The 17,567-nt window shown below is 39.1% G+C and overlaps 1 long non-coding RNA gene across 1 annotated transcript in view; it reads right to left on the bottom strand.

Annotated features, from left to right (window-relative positions):
- The window catches only part of LOC144762815 (uncharacterized), a 425,372-nt gene that overhangs the window by 286,122 nt on the left and 121,683 nt on the right, over window positions 1-17,567 (bottom strand). Inside the window, exon 4 of the long non-coding RNA XR_013596139.1 lies at window positions 14,383-14,548. This is a non-coding gene — a long non-coding RNA (uncharacterized LOC144762815). The remainder of the gene's footprint in view (window positions 1-14,382; window positions 14,549-17,567) is intronic.

Genomic DNA, 17,567 nt, shown 5'->3' with positions numbered 1-17,567 from the left:
CCCTTCACCTTTGCAAATGCAGGCAGGCAGAGGTCCCAGGGACCTCTGCCTGCCCTTAAAAAATAAAACTAAAACGTTTCATTTTCATTTTCTTTTAAATGCATGGTAAACGGGCTGCATTTTTTTTTAAAAACTGCTTTATTTAAAAGCAGTTCTAGACGTGGTGGTCTGCTGAGCCCAGCAGGCCACCATCCCTGGGAGGGCGAGCATTCCCAATGGGCTCGCAAATTGCGAGAGGCTCATTAATATTAATGAGCCCCGCAATTTGCGACCCCATTGAGAATCCCAAACAGTGTTAAACAAACTGTTGTACATTTGATTTAGCGACTCGCAATTTGCAACTCGGATTATCAGTCTGAGTGAAGCACAACTGCGGCGGTGCTTGGTTACAGCAATACATTTTTTTTACACAGAGGTACGATTGTTTGCATGGTTCACGACCCGCTAACAAAGGGGTGATGGGCCGTCGCAGGCTAGCGAGTTGCACCATGAATAAATCAGGTTGAGAAAAGAAAACATGAAGTGAGTACAGTTGAGATTACGTCAAACACATGAATACCGTTTTAGTATACAATAAATTCAGTTGTGAATATGGATTAAAAGAGTGAACGTATATATTTGAAATAATTATTCAATGATGCAGTGCTTTGAAGCGAAGTTTATTATGTAATATGAGTAAAGTTATTATAAACAAAGTAATCGGCATAGTTACTAGTCCATACAACATAAATGGTGGAAGTATAGTATGATGTAAAATGAATAAGGTTTAAAAAAACATATTGTACAGCCTGCTAACCAAATATATTAAATTATATTACATGTAAGAAGGTGTCTTTTGATTTTAAGTTCAGTAATCATATTTGAAAATGCTAGTGGTTAGACATCACCTCAATAACAGTTAGTTCTCTGCATACGAAGCACTATCAAGTTTGATGTATGGTATTGTGTAAAGAAATAAAAAACGCGCCAAAAGCGAGAACTTGGGTGGAGGTGCATGTATGTTATCTGCAGGGACGTTCGAAAATCAGTGTTCAGAACAACTACTGTATTGAGATAATTTTTTGAAAGGTTTCAGTACTCGATGTCACATACAGCTCGATAAGCAAGGGTAATATCAGTGTAATCACATACTTTTCAGTTATGAATCAAAAATAGTTCACTAGCCAGAAAACAAAAGCAGCACATGTGTGTGAGGCGGAAATAAGGAGAGAAAGGGAAAATGGCGTTTAACCATATAAAAAGTCATTGTAACTATACACATTTATCACGGCACATTTAACCATATTTTACCAAGCTTTGTTTCGAAAATGTTTCAAATAAGATAAGATAACATAAGCGAGTGATTTGTTGAAATTAGAGCACCATGAAATGTTTTGAACGAAATCGAGTAGGTGAGGAAAAAACTTAACTGCACATAAAAGAGGAAAATCTCACCAGCACGAAATTGCAATGTCCACTGTTAGTAAAGCCAATAGTACTGTTTATATAAAAAAAAATAGAAAAATAATATGAAAAATTGGGAGGGAAAAAAACAGTTAAGACGTCAATGGCTTGCATAACAGTCATCCTTGCATTGAGTAGGCAAAGTAAGTGGCAACCGCTTCTAAAAGGAAGTCATTGTTATCGTCCGAAAACAAGTCAGCCATCCAATTGAAAAGAGGAAATGAACACACATGTTCTTTAATTATCGGAGCCTCTAGTACCATCAGAGGACACCTCGGTGAATTTTCAATGTAGCTGTGTGCCAAGAAAACTTGCGCCGCTGCGAATATATTCCAATGACCCAGAACTCCATGTATCACTGCAAAGGCCATAATCCCTCCGTCGGAACAAAGCTGTTCATGATCGATTAACGAATTCATGAGATGATTGTAATTCACTTCAGGAGGTACCGAGTTGCAGAGACATAAGTCCAGGGCCCACATGAAATCACAGCTCAGGCAATGAAATACAGGCTGCACACAGGTGAAATAGGAAAATCGAAATGATAATCCATATGATGCACTCAAAGTCGCGAGTGGCAGAATTCCATACTGGTCAAGCATCCTGTGGCGAAACAGTTCTAAGTGTTCCAGCTCGTTTGCGAAGGCAGGACGGACATCCATTTTGTAATAAAGAAAATAGGAACAGAAAAGTAGCAGCTGCTGGTAGTAGATCTGGAAGTTCAGAAACATAGGTCAGAGAATATGGAGTGAAGAGTAGCAGAATGCCTTTAAATAATTTGGTGCAAAAAAATCAGCAAACCATTGGTTAGTAGTTGCAAAAAAAAATAGCCCAGATGCGAAGTGGAGGAGCGTTAAAGATTATGGGAGTCACCTCAGAAAATTGTAAAGGAAGGTCACTATTTAATTAGGTATGTAGTTTTCTGCGAGTGTTAGCTAAGTGAATGAGATATGTTTCTGAACAGATGCTCGGGTAACTTCATTTTGTGACAATAAGGCTGTTGTTCAAGTCTTAGGATGGAACTTTGAATTCAAGGTCGGATTTCGCGGCCAGCTGGAAACATCAAGGTTCCCATGCGGGGGTGGATAAACTACATTTTTATAGAGAGGCATATGTAGAGTGACTTTTACAGAGTAAGGCTTGTCGTTTAAAAACTCATAGTAATTCTCATTCTTTGTAAATAAATAAGCACTGTTGAGCAATAAGGTAAAAGTCGGCATTATAGCAGGCACCGGTGTACCTTTGTGAACACATGCAATATTACAGCGCTTCCTGTTACATAAGTCATGCCATTGGTAGTGAAGGACTAATTCCATGTTTCAGTACGCTCATATCTATACAAATATAATTTTTTGCCGTCTCTAAGGCATTAGTAAGTAAAAGGGAGCAACTTGGTTTCATGTTACTAAGAGGTACTGAGCCCGTGGTATGTATTTCTGTTAAAAAAATCTGTGGAATTTAAACATTGAAAAAGCGCGAAAGATAGAGTAATTAATTCATAGATTGAGCATGTTGGAGGTGCAGCTTCTGACTAAAAAGGCTAAAGTGTCTAAACGTTGAATGTGGAACACCGAAAAAGAATCGTGTGTGATGGAAAGGAAACGTAGTTTGAAAATAAGAATTAAAGGTGGAAAGGGAAAGGTGACATGAAAATAGTTTCAGGGCTTTAAGTTTGCCGGGTGTTTTCGGGTATCAGTAGAGGCACTTTCTTAACGCTAGGTTAAATCGTGTTCATCCTGTGGTTCTCTTTGTCTTAATATTACTCTCTTTGTGTTCTTCCCTCATGCTAACTCCTTCATTAATTTTTTTTTTACGTTTATTTTGGGGTGCGCTCCCCGGTGCGCGCCCCAGTGCACGTACCGGTAGCGTACCCTGCTGAAAAAAGATTGACACAGATTCATTTAAAATATAGGTTTATTTTTATAAAGTAAAGGTACTTCTAAAAAGAACTGTTTTTTTTTCTTTTTGTTGTTTTATATTTGTTTATGGTTTTTTGAACATTTTGTACTTTTTTGGATTTTCTGAACACTTTTATATTTTTTTTGCATTTTTTATGGGGATAAACAAAAAACAGGGAATTGTAAATGGCTCAACTGGAGCATAAAAACAATCAGGAAAAATTAGGGTTTCAATGGACAGTTATGGTTATCACCAGCAACCATGATAAGTTTGATGCTTTGCTCACCATAGCAAAGTAACTTGGTGCAATATCTGCATAAAATTCTGTAATCATTAAACTTAGGTTGGATAGTAGCCAATGTGTCTCTTGCTCCCGAACCCGATGGAGTGGGTTGTTTTGATGTTGAGCGTCCAGACGTTGATGGGGGTAGTTTACTGCAGAGGTCCCTTAACTCTGCAGTACAGTAGTTGTTTGGATGCGCACACGTCATGTGGCGAATCATCGTGTTGATTCCCGAAGGAATACTTTTTGTTAGGGTTCCCCCTGGATAGCTCAGCATCACAAATTAAACAAGTCACCTTTGCTGCGTTTACTTTTTTAAAACCCCTTGGGAGTTTGTAGAACTGCCATATAAAGTGTTCTTTGGGTTTGTAGGGCTGTTTAGCTTCCGGCAGGAACTCCATTCTTTGTGACTCTTCTTCATCATTCTCCTCCTCTTCATCTTGACCACCAACGTAATTTTCTGGTGGTGTTTTAGATGGTGGTGGTGGTGGTGGTGGACCAGATGCTCCAGCTGTTGATACTACTGTAGCCATTTTCTGAGATAGAACTCGAAACAGGTCTTCCTCAGTCAAAGGACAAAGTCAGAATAATGAAAAAAGGAGGGGGCTTTCATCATTTGGAAAACAAAAGTGTTCTGGACCAATGAAAAGTGTTATTTTCAAGTCACATGATCCAAGCTTTCATCATTTGGAAACCAAAACTGATCTGCCCCAATGTAAAGTGTTATTTTCAGATCACATGACCCGACGCACTTACGCTATGCGCCCCGGGGCGTGCCCGTTGGCGCGCCCCGGGGTGCACCCCAGGACGCACCTCGGGGCGCGTCGCGTAAGCGAGTCGAGACGTTGCGCGATCGTATACGATCGCGTGCTTCTGGGTGCGCTTACGTAGTGCGTCATATGGCGCATCACGCGACGACGCGAAACGTTATGATGTTGTTTTCGTTCGCGGGAATAGCGCTCCCGGGACGCTCTCCGGTACACACCGCGGAGCGCTTCGTAACATTGCGCTTACCCGTACGTTTACCGGTACACGCCTCGGGAGCGCCCGGGGGCAAACATTAAAAAAAAAAAAAAAACATATTTACACAATTTAAAATTTGTTACAAAAATTATTACTTTTCATACCTATAGATATTTGCTATTAAAAAACCTATGAAATTCACTGAAAAAAACATAGGTTTCACACCAGTTATAGTTAGGAATTAGCATTTAAAAAACCTATTAAATTCACTGAAAAAAAACATAGGTTTTACACCAGTAAAAGTTAGCTGAAAGTTTTACTCGCATAAAACCATTGAAATTCCCACGTTATAGTTAGTTGGACTCACTATAACTTGCGCGTGCAATGCACTGCTGATGACGTCACATATTAAATCACTCATGACATGGTCAGTGACATCACTCATGACATCACTGATGACATCTCAAATGACATCACTGATGACAACGTCCTTGTGACAAAGTGGCAGACCTCCTATCAGCATAAAATAACCTTTGACACACACATTCAAAAATAGAAACTAACATTTTCTTAAAAAAGGAGAAACCAATACCAATTACAACAACTTATTAGGTAATTCCAACATCTACATACACATCCACTCATTCAGCAACAGTTCTATATAGTCACTCATGCATGTACTTACTCATCATATGTACTCATACACCTATACATCCTGTTACACACTAATACTCATCCATATAGTTACTCACACACAAATTCACACATGCAAATAAACTATCAAAAAACCATTTACTTGATTATACTGCTATATACACACCACTACACATACTTCTACAGAAACGGAAACATATTTACTCTCTTAAACAATCAATTATAAAAACACATACTCACTAACCCACCCATACACACAATCATCCACCCATACAGTCTTGCACACATGCTGTCTTCAAAATACATACAAATAGTGAGTCACTCATTCATGCATCTGTGCTCTAAGTAATATCCCCCACCAAACCATACAGACACTGATACTCAAAAAAACAACTAATAACCTATATACACGCTCATGTAGCTACTCACCAACCCATGCAGCCACTTATACACAAAGTGAGACACAGATACAGGTATTTAAATATTTAAACATTACTCGCTAATATATGTATTCACTAAGATACATTTAATAAGTCAGTTAACCAATCAATTTTACACAAAAAAACATCAATTTAGACATTTATTTACCCATGTATTCTTCCATCAACCTTTAGATATACATATATAAAAAATATTTATTTTTCAGAAAGATACACATTCACTGGATGATGTCATCAGTGATGTCATTTGAGATGTCATCAGTGATGTCATGAGTGATGTCACTGACCATGTCATGAGTGATGTAATATGTGACGTCATCAGCAGTGCATTGCACGCGCAAGTTATAGTGAGTCCAACTAACTATAACGTGGGAATTTCAATGGTTTTATGCGAGTAAAACTTTCAGCTAACTTTTACTGGTGTAAAACCTATGTTTTTTTCAGTGAATATATATATATATATATATATTACCTACTGGCGGTCGCCAGTAGGTAGTTATAGTTACGACCTACTTTCCATATGGAATCCAAAACATTCTATTTGGAATAACTTTGACGCCGGTGGACGAATCTTCGCGAATTCCTCCAAGATAATGGCCTGCTCGGATCCGCTCCTTCCCTGAAAGTTTGGAAGTGATTCGACAAGTGGGGGCTGAGAAAAAACAGGGGTCCCAAAACGTGTTTTCCCCATGCAATTTTCTATTCGGACCTTTAGCCAGGGCTACAGCTCGAACGGCTTAACAGAATTACTCCAAATTTGGTAGAGAGGTAGAGTTTGGTTTGCAGATTGTGATTTTTGTTAAATGGTGTAAATCAGTTACGTAGTTTCTGAGAAAATTACAAGTAAAATCATAGCGATATCTAGAGACGAAGTACGGCATGCGTCTCGGCGACGGTCACCCCGACGAGGCTTTTTTTTTATACATATTTTTTTAAAGTCTGTTTTCAGCTCCCCCTCCCTCTCCCCGTACACGTCGTGGGGACCGCCACCTTCCTGGGGCAGTAGTATGTATAATGACCTTCCAGTCCCGGGTACGTGGACTCCCCGGGGTTTTTTAATGTTGGGAGGGGGTCGCGTGGCCCCCTTAGTGGAACCCTTGATGGTCCTGGGGTCCACCATCTCCCAGGGCCGGCTCTTGCAGTGTCTTGGGGTGTGTACTTCCGGGACACTGCTGTTTGATATGGTAGGGCGGTACCGTCGCCGCTCCCACTTTACCATAGAAAACCACTTTCTTATTTGAAAAAGAGAGCAAGTTAATCTGCTCTCTCTTTCAAGCAAGAAAAAAAGATTGTTTTTCATCAAAGAGAGCAGCATGGAAGCTGCTGTCTGTGTTAAAGCAATGTGGGTTGTCGAAGGGCGCGGGGAGCCGTCTGGGATCGCTGGGGCATTTGGGCTACAAAAAAAGAAAAAAGTTATTTTTGAGAACTAACTTTACTGGTCAAAAAAAGAGCTATATTTCTATGATAGTATGTAAAACTTTCAGGTTTTTTTTCCTGCACCAGTTGTACTCCCTACGCATGCGCAGCCTTGTTTCCAAGCGCACGTTTTTTTTCTTATTCTTCAAGTTCACCAAGCAAACCTCTCCTCATTTCAGGTATTAAATTTGCCGCTTTCTTTTCCCGGGGCGTGTGTGTCATCTGCTGCTATACTTTTGTAATATATTAATAAACATATTGTATCTATATTTATTTGAAATGTAATGTCGAGGCGCCAAACGTTGATTACATACTCCGTCCACCGCCATTTTAGTAGTTTTCCTCCGTTATTTTTATTATACCTGTTACTTTCATTTTACCCTCCACTTATTTTCTCTGTGATCGATGAGATTTCCTGCCACAGACCCCATTGTGTTTGTCCTTGGCCTCCGATGTTATCAGACTTGGTCACATGTATACCTAGAAACTAATTTGAAGGACGTAAGCCACAGCCATTACAACGCGTGTTCGTCAACACAAAGACATTATTAAGATTATGCTTTTATCATGCATGGTAAACGCATACTAGTTGTAAAAGCATGTGTGGTAAAGCCATATGCGTGCTAATGGTTTCGTGGTGACGATCACACGTGCTTATGAACGCGTTGTAATGGCTGTTTCCCCGCAGGACACTGCAGAAACCGGGTCTGGGCGTGGTGGACTCCAGGGCACCAGGCGGAGGGCCACGCAGCCCCTCTCAAACAATATAGAAGTCTTTGTTGGGTTATTGTTTCCATGGTTTGAGGGGCATCATTAAGGCCCGCACACTTAATTTTGCAGGGGGGTAGGTTTGCATGGGGAAATGTCGCAGGAGGTTTGAAAATGTGGTACACATTGTTTCATATTAGTTTGATTTCTTTACCATGGTGTGGTGTATCCAGAGAAAATATAACTCAGTACTTTTCAATCCAAGTCTTGAACATCTTACTATAGTACTTCAACATTATAAATATTATTTTTATTGTGGACCGTCACCCCCCCAAACAAAAAGTAGTATGTAGTTTTTTAATTAACTTTTATTAAAAGAATAACTGTAAACGAAACTTAATGATAACTATATAATAAACAACTAGAAAAATAACTTTAAAAAAACAATAGTATAAACAAATTGTGAAGTTGAATCCAGAAGACGTACGATTGCTAATCTGCAAAACAAAAAAGAAAATTAGAGTTTAGAATTATGTAGATGTGACTAAATGAGCTGAAGCATTACAAGTCAAGGTAACACTACGATTTTACGTGTGCAGTCTGCCTGGTACATTTTACTTCTGTTATAGTGCCACGTTCAAGTGGTGTCTATATGGAAGTGCCTACTGCGTTACTGACACATAAGTGGCACAAAGGGATTGTAAATATGCTGACTTATTTGTAATGCATTACAATGAAGGCATCGTATATCTATGCCTCTGTGCTTACAGTTGTATAAACACTGCGGCCAGTGGAATTCACAACTTCACTCCAGGTGTTGTTCTACAAGTCAAAGGAGACAGCAGTGTCCATAAGTTTAAAAGAGAAAGAGAAATGATGTCACAGAGAGTCAGAGAGAGAAAGAGAGAGAAAACAACATTAAAACTGTCTTTCAGAGTCTGGAGTTGAGATTTTTTCTTGAAAAGTCAGACATAGATTTAGAAGCTGCTTGTGTTACTTTTCCCATGTTAAAAGTGATAGAAAAGTGGTGTAATAAGCTTGTAGATCTGTTTGTCAGACTGTTGTATCCTATCTGTTGTCACTGCTCGGAGGTAATTATATATTTTACACAGTGAAGCTGCTGCACACTACCGACTGTCTCCTTGCACAAATGAAGGTAACACTACAGTTTTACGTGTGCCTAGTACATTTCAGTTCTGTTATAGTGCCGCGTTCAAGTGGTGTCTATAGGGAAGTGCCTACTGCGTTACTGACACAAAAGTGGCACAACAGGATTGTAAATACGCCGACCTATTTCTAAAGCATTGTAACGAAGGCTATGTATATTTAGGCCTCTGTGCTTACCGTTGTATAAACACTGCGGCCAGTGGAATTCACAACTTAAAGACACCTTTGCTTCTACACGTCAAAGCAGACAGCATTTTCTATAAGTTTAAAAGAGAAAGAGAAATGATGTCACAGAGAGTGAGAGAGAGAAAGAGAGAGAAAACAAAATTAAAAGTATGTCGCAGAGTCTGGAGTTGAGATTTTTTCTTGAAAAGACAGACGTAGATTTACAAGCTCCTTGCGTCACTTTTCCCATGTTAAAAGTGACAGAAAAGTGGCGTAATAAGCTTGTAGATCTGTTTGTCAGACTGTTGTAACCTATCTGTTGTCACTGCTTGGAGGTAATTATACATTTTACACAGTGAAGCTGCTGCACACTACCGACTGTCTCCTTTCACAAATGAAGGTAACACTACAGTTTTACGTGTGCAGTGTCCCTAGTACATTTCAGTTCTGTTATAGTGCCGCGTTCAAGTGGTATCTATAAGGAAGTGCCTACTGCATTACTGACACAAAAGTGGCACAACAGGATTGTAAATACGCCGACTTATTTCTAATGCATTGAAATTAAGGCATTGTATATTTAGACCTCTGTGCTTAGCGTTGTATAAACTCTACGGCCAAACACTGTGGCCAGTGGAATTCACAACTTAAAGACACCTTTGCTTCTACACGTCAAAGCAGACAGCATTTTCTAGAAGTTGAAAAGAGAAAGAGATATTATGTCACAGAGAGTGAAAGAGAGAAAGAGAGAGAAAACAACATTAGAACTGTGTTGCAGAGTCTGGAGTTGAGATTTTTTCTTGAAAAGTCAGACGTAGATTTACAAGCTCCTTGCGTCACTTTTCCCTTGTTAAAAGTGACAGAAAAGTGGCGTAATAAGCTTGTAGATCTGTTTGTTAGACTGTTGTAACCTATCTGTTGTCACTGCTCGGAGGTATTTATACATTTTACACAGTGAAGCTGCTGCACACTACCGACTGTCTCCTTTCACAAATGAAGGTAACACTACAGTTTTACGTGTGCAGTGTGCCTAGTACATTTCAGTTCTGTTATAGTGCCGCGTTCAAGTGGCGTCTATATGGAAGTGCCTACTGCGTTACTGACACAAAAGTGGCACACCGGGATTGTAAATATGCCAACTTATTTCTAATGCATTGTAATGAAGGCATTGTATATTTAGGCCTCTGTGCTTACCGTTGTATAATCAGTGTGGCCAAACACTGCGGCCAGTGGAATTCACAACTTAAAGACACCTTTGCTTCTACACGTCAAAGCAGACAGCATTTTCTCTAAGTTTAAAAGAGAAAGAGAAATGATGTCACAGAGAGTGATTGAAAGATGGTGCTCTACGTGTGGAAGAAGCCTTCACTGTAATCAAGAGAGTTAAACATTTCAATTTAGATAAGGTTGTATAGAGCAGAGTGGAGATAGCAAAGTCCAAAACTTTAAAAAAGAAAGAGAAACGATGTGAGAGAGTAAGAAAGAGAAAGGGAAAAAAGAACATTAAAACGTGGGAGAGACACACACGACAGGGGAGGGGTACGTGAAGCCAGAGGCGCAACCACAGTCAAAAATATCGTGGGTGGGAGGGCTAGAAAAAACGTGGGGTGGGAGCTTAAGTTCAAGCAAAAAGAAGAGTGGAGCTGCAGGGGCTGTAAGCGGGGTGGGGGGAATATCAGAGCCTCATTAACAAGCAAAATGTGTTTGAAAGGCCTGTGACGTACTCGGTGCGACTGTGTGTGGGCCCAGGAAGCTATGTCATCCTAGCTGAAGCCCCGTTAGCCCAATGTTTTTTTTTGCGCTTGCTGCATACTACAGATTCTCTCCTTTGACAGATAACTTGTCGTTGTTTCAGAAACAAACTTCTTTGCTCACCTTGTGCTATTGCCGTCGTCCGTGTTACATAATCCATCGCGAAGCTGTACATCTAAAATATATTAAAAGAAAGATGTTATGATTGGTAAGTGTTGCTATATTAATTTGGAGTTAGATAATATCGCGCTTTTATAGACGTTGATCGTCACATTTCTACAAACTGTTTGTATTGAGAATATATTCCAGACATTTAAGCGATTATAAAAACGTTACTGCTATTGGGAAAAAAAAATTAAACATGTAAATAAATACACTATATAGGAGTGCGTTCATCTAAAATAGTAAGTCGTGTTTTTTTATCTAGTCTGCTACAACCCTTTGACTCCTTCCGATGCATACTCAAGCCTCACTGCTCACCTTTTCGTGGAAAAGACACCTTCTTCATGATGTAGTCCCGATCTCCAACAAAGAAGTCTCATATATGGTGCCTTGTCTTGATATCTGTATGGCTAACGACATACTCGTGCTCCCATCATAATCATCATCGCAGGTTCTGTAGTGTAGTTCCTATATTCCCAATAGGCTCTGCGCATTGGAATAATATATTCAGCAGTGTAGACGTAGGACTGGGGTTATCTAGGTCTCTACTGACTATATTAGACTTAAGGTTTGCCAGCTAGCTCAGAGGTCACTAGAAACTTTCTCGAATAAACGAGGAGGAGTTTAACCTCCCTGGATAGACAAGAAGGGATTAGCTTCTGACAACCATAAAACATGACAACTTTGCTCTCCCTGAATAAGAGTGTATCTCTAGAGTTGTGTGAAAACAAAAGACAGCTATTTCACTCAGTCAAATGTGCGTACTTAGTTTCAGCAGAATGCAGAGAAAAGAGAGACGGGCGTTTTCAATAAAAGGTGTTATTTATTGAGCAGTCTTCTTCCTCATACAAGAGAAATGAATTGCCACGATTGTAATGCTCATGGTAAAGTAAAGTGCGTACAGTAAAAGGAGGATTATAAAATAATACTGTAAAAGCATTGATATGGTTTCTTAGCCATATGATACTTTAAAATAGATAAAATAGATACATACATATATACATTGACTAATCGTACTCAACTGGTGCTTCTAACTACGCCTACCCCGGTGTACCTGACCTAAGCCTAATACGTGGGAAGGAGTAAGTAAGTAGCCGTTTAAGTTAAGTTTGTTTTGCCAAGAATCTGACTCAAGAATTCTCTGTAAGGGTTTAGTCAGTTCCGTACCTGGGTAATAGAAAGCAGGAGGTCTGGTATCTCTCTCTCAGGACTCGATATCCCAGCAACCCGCAAGGGTAGGCTGGAAACGCCGGAGCTGGATTTCTCGGCAGGAGAAAAGACAGCGTCTTTCTCAGCGCGTCAAAGAGGAGGGGCAGCGTCCGTGGGCTCTCGCATCAGCTGGGCTCGCGGAAGTAGATAGCTGCTCTGCTCCAGAATTACCACCGTGTGTTTGCTTAAGGCAACGTTGGTATATTTATACCTGAAAGGTGCCTGGGTTTGACGTAAGGTTGGACATAAGACGTCAATAAAGATGTCACTAAGAACTGGCCGTTCTTACAGTGCTTTACTAGAGTTCTAGGACGAAATCAAAACAAAGGCAAGGGGGATTTCCCAGGTTGCTGGAGGCTTGCTTTTGTTTAGAGAACTCGGTGTGCTTACTAGGGGGTCGGAGAAGTAGCCTTGCTTAATGTGACAGCATGTGCTACGAATTAATTATGGATATGATTATTATGCCGTTGTATGGATATTATTGATTATAAACGGACAAGGGCATAAAATAGGAATATCGATTCAGGTTTCCTAGATAACACACTACAGTTCTTCACCCGCTCAGTGCTTTGTACACCACTAACTCAGTGACCAAAGAGGCCCCTTGTTCGGTGGTTTGGGAACAACTCTAAAATGGCGTACAACACGTGCGCTCCATCTTTTTTATACATAGGGTCACGTGTGTAGTGACGAATACGCTGAATGGGTGTGCTGTGTGTGTATACCAGCCATGAGAGAGTGTGTGTGTCGATCTGACAACTAGAACTGCAACTAAGAAATCACTACAATGGAAATTTGGGCCTTATAGTGTTGTTGTGTTTTCCTGGTAGCGTAAGAGTGGCTTTCTTTTTTCTATGTGATGTTACGATACAGTCACTATGTAGGTAGCCTATTTTGTGACACATTTTATTGTATAATGCGTTTTAAAAACTAGTGGTGGTAGGGTGCTTTTAAATTTAACTGCGAAGTCTGCTTACGAGTTTGTTGAGTGTAGAAGTATATTTTTTCTATTTTCTATTCTATTATAATTGTGCTGACTTTTCTCCTTTGATATAAACATACGATATCCCAAATGGTCTTATTTAAAGGCAATTAGAGAGGATATGTATACAACATTATCAGAAAGGAAACAAGGAGACTCTGTTAGATTATTACATGTGCTTATGGCATCATTTATATATAGAAATGAGAAAGGGCAAATAGCAGATGTAGCAGCACTGCAATAAACAAATAAATAAAACAAATTGTACTTGGTGCTCAAAGTGTGTGAGTGAAAATCACGGTAGCGACGCAAGTGACAATGTGATCAGCGTAAAAAGCGCATGGAGACTGGTGCATAAATATATACAGTGAATGGATGAGACAATGTGGTTCAAGCTGAATTGAGAAGTTTGGTTCTACTTGGGGCTTGCTGTTGCTTTTTTTGCGAACCACTTTGTATGTAGCACCTATGATCGTGCTGAATGGTCCACGGCGTTTCGATCCTCATTAATCGGGATCTTCATCAGGACCTGGTCAGTTTGGCAACAGTGCTGGCAGAGACTTCAGACATGCTGAGGTCCAGAATCCATTGATTCTTTGTAGTCCCGTGTGGTCTGGGGCCACGGGTGAATCTGGATGTAAAGGGGAGCCCCGATAGGAAGAATCCAGTAACCAATCCGACAGTGATCGGTGCAGGGAGATTTAATCTCTGGCGATCGAAGTAAGCTAGGCGGTGTTCGTGCAGATCGAGGAAATGATCGTTGTGGTAAATACTGTCGTCAAAAGTACAATTCTAAGGACAAATTCTACACCAAATGCCGTTTTGGATTTCCACGTTCAGTAATATCGAAAGGAAGAGTGAACAGTTTTATGTCATCTTTGCGACATACTATCACAAGAAAGTCTCCCAAAAATATGTACAACTTAAGAAGAAATGAAGAGTCAAAATACATAAGTGACTATAACCCAATCATTTTGTCTATGTAGAATGCTAATATGGGCATTCAATATGTTGCAGACAATTCCATTGCTATTGCTCGATATGTAACATCGTACATGACAAAATCAGAAAAGACGGAATTAAAGGAAATGTGGGAAGAGATTTCCCACGAGAGGAGTCTAAGTAAGAAATTATATACTTACAGTTTGAAGATGTTATCTCATCGAGAAATTGGAGCGTTTGAATGCTCGGATCGCTTATCATCTGCAAGTCTATACTCCAAATCTAGAAGAATCATTTGGGTGAGTCTAGGTCTTGCTGCAACATGAAACTGAGTTCTTAAATGTGTACAAGAAATTGAATATTTAGCTGAAAAAGAGCCAGAAAGTACAGATATTGTGAAAACAAATATGTTGGATACATATTATCCAAATAGAAGTCATCATCTTGAGAACATTTGTCTCTATGAAGTGCTGCAAAACTATGGGGCATATTACCAACAAGTAGCTATAATTATCGCTAAATAGGCTTAGCGACGATTTTTTTATCGCTGCCTATCGCTGTATATGTTAGCGGAGAAAACATGCTATTAGCAACGTTTTTCTCCATTGTGCTAAAATATCCAGCGATAGCGGCGAAATGCGTGAATATCGCTGAGAATACAGCGATATTCACGCATTAGCAGCTAAATGCTCTTAGACATGTTATCCACCTCCCATTGGATAACATGTCTAAGAACTGGTCTGGGCAGGTGTTAGTATTTGGTGATATTCGCGCTTAGCGCAAATATTTCCATCGCTATGCCTGACTTGCTAATAGGCGATAGCGACGTTAGCGACTGCTTTCAGTCGCTAACTGATTGGGTACGCCCATTTTGCATTTCATTAGCGATAAACATCGCTAACATGCAAAGCGGGCCCCAAACCGCTCGCTATCGCCTAAAAGCTGTCGCTAACATCAGTTAGCGACAGCTTGCTTATAGGGCGATAGAGTTATCGCCGCTTAGCGGCCAAAGCAGCGATAATTGCCTATCGCCCTGCTTGATAATATGCCCCTAAAGTTTTTAAATGGAATATTACAGAAAACATCAATAATGGTATATATGCCGTGATTGGTTCGGAAAGATGTCTGGTGAAACAAAGATAAGGACATTTAATTAATCACCGTAAACTGAGTTGTGAAATACCTAACAAAAGAGAATTTTACTATTTAGCTCTATTGCAACTTTTCAAGCCATGGCCTTCAGAATTGGGTTACTTGGAGATTTCGAGAGCTATGAAGATTCCTTCAATGCAACTAAAGATACTATGGAATGTCCTGTTTTTGCTAATTATGTGAAAATATTGAACGACGAAATTGAGCAAGAAGCTACAATTGCAGCTGAGATTGCTAGAGATAGTTCTCAAGAGAGTCAAAATTCTGCTCCGTTGAGTCAGGACCCACTAGGAGAACCAATTGTTCAAAATGAAGCAGCAACTGCTATGGAAGAGGTGGAAACAGCAATGTATCAAGCTCAAGAAGATGTAACAAACTTAGGAAACTTGGAAGAACAACTAAATCTTGAGCAGAAAGAAATATATGAGCAAGTGAGAGAACAGATTCACCATGTATTACTTCATAAGAAGAAAGAGTGCTCTTGCTCATCATTTGAACCTATCCGAATGTATGTGAGTGGACAAGCTGGAACAGGCAAAAGTTTTTTAATTAAAGTAATCACAACTTTTCTACAGAAAACAACTGAGTCACATTTGTCTTGTGTTGTCACTGCTCCAACTGGATTAGCAGCCCACAATATTAAAGGAATTACTTTACATCGTTTATTAATGTTACCATTGGAGCATGAAAACAAATTAGAATAACACAAGCTATCTGGAGAAGCTTGTTGTGAAGTTTCAAGAGTCTTGAGGAAAATGAAACTTCTCATTATTGATGAGGTAAGCATGGTATCAAACTTAATGCTAGCTTTTGTGCATTTAAGAATACAGCAAATTCTTAAAACAGAGTATGACGTATTATTAGGAAGAAAACACGTCATAGTTTTTTGAGATCTTCTACTACTTACTCCTGTAAATGGACAACCAATGTTTAAAACACTGGTGCATGAAGATACCAGAAAGTCTTTAGGGAGCTTTGGAAATGTAAACATTTAGTCATATTTTGAGTATAAGGAACTTATTACAAATATGCGACAGGCAAATTATGCTGATTATGATACTATTCTTCAAGCTATAAGAATTGGAAAAATGACTGAACATGGCAAACAAGCTTTACAGAGACGATTACTTTCCTATTTGTTTCCAAATGAAAATATTGTCCCATAGAAAATATACATGAGAATTGCAGAAAACAAATCTGGTAATCTGCTTAATGCCAACACTACGTGAATGTTCTATATTCAATAAAGAAATGTTAAAGTTGGAAAATGAAGAAATTATGAAATTGGAAGCTATTGATAAATTAGAATATGAAGGAATCACTATTATTTTGACTGAAACGTTGATGAGGATATTGGATTCTTTAGAGAAATCTGCTGGTTTTGAAAATAATTTGTATGTATGTGTAAACAGTAGGGTAATTTTACGACATAATTTGAATGTGGAAAAAGGTTTAGTAAATGGAGCAATGGGTAAAATTGTTGATGTTGTTAATTATATAAATAGAGATGGGATTCAATTTTTGAAAATCAAATTTGATGAAATTGCTGAAGTACAACAATTTAGTCATTGTTCATCTCAGTTTCTGATTGTAAAAGATTTGCATGTACGCAGAAAACTGTTTCCTATTTGTTTGGCATATGCGGTGACCATTCATAAATCTCAAGGTATAAGTGTAGATAGTGCTTTACTGAATATTGGAAGTACCATGTTTAAAGAGGTTATGGCATATGTTGCTTTGTCTCGAGTCAGAACTTTATCTGGATTGTACTTGATTGATTTTGATGAGACAAAGATTAGTGCAGATGCAAATTATGTGAAAGAGTATAATAGGCTAAGAAGAGAATATGCACCCAATATAGGTCAATATCCAGTATTTGAAAAGCGTGTGTTAGGTAGAAAGAGAAGATTTGAGAATATCTGTAGTGAAACTGTAGAGAAAGAAAAAAACAAGATGAAGTTGCGCCTGTAAGCAAAAAGAAAAAGGACAGTGTTGAAGAGAATGTTGGTCATCGGTTTGAAAATAGTTGTGGTGTCAACTGCTATGCTAATGTAGTTGTTAATGTTATTTTTGTTCTTGAAAGTTTGCAACAGCAAATTGTTGAAAATCGGGACGAAAGATTCTGTTCATTGTTGTATTCTGTTTATGAGAAATGGAGTAGTGATAAAAGTAAAATACAAAGTGTTTCTGATATTCGAAATGTTTGGATATAAGTTCTGGTTCTAGTCAATTT

The sequence above is a fragment of the Lissotriton helveticus genome, chromosome 6 (genome assembly GCF_964261635.1).
Source record: "Lissotriton helveticus chromosome 6, aLisHel1.1, whole genome shotgun sequence".
Taxonomy (NCBI): Eukaryota; Metazoa; Chordata; class Amphibia; order Caudata; family Salamandridae; genus Lissotriton; species Lissotriton helveticus.
The sequence above is the reverse complement of the archived record's forward strand: the minus strand, read 5'-3'. Positions and strand labels throughout refer to the sequence as shown.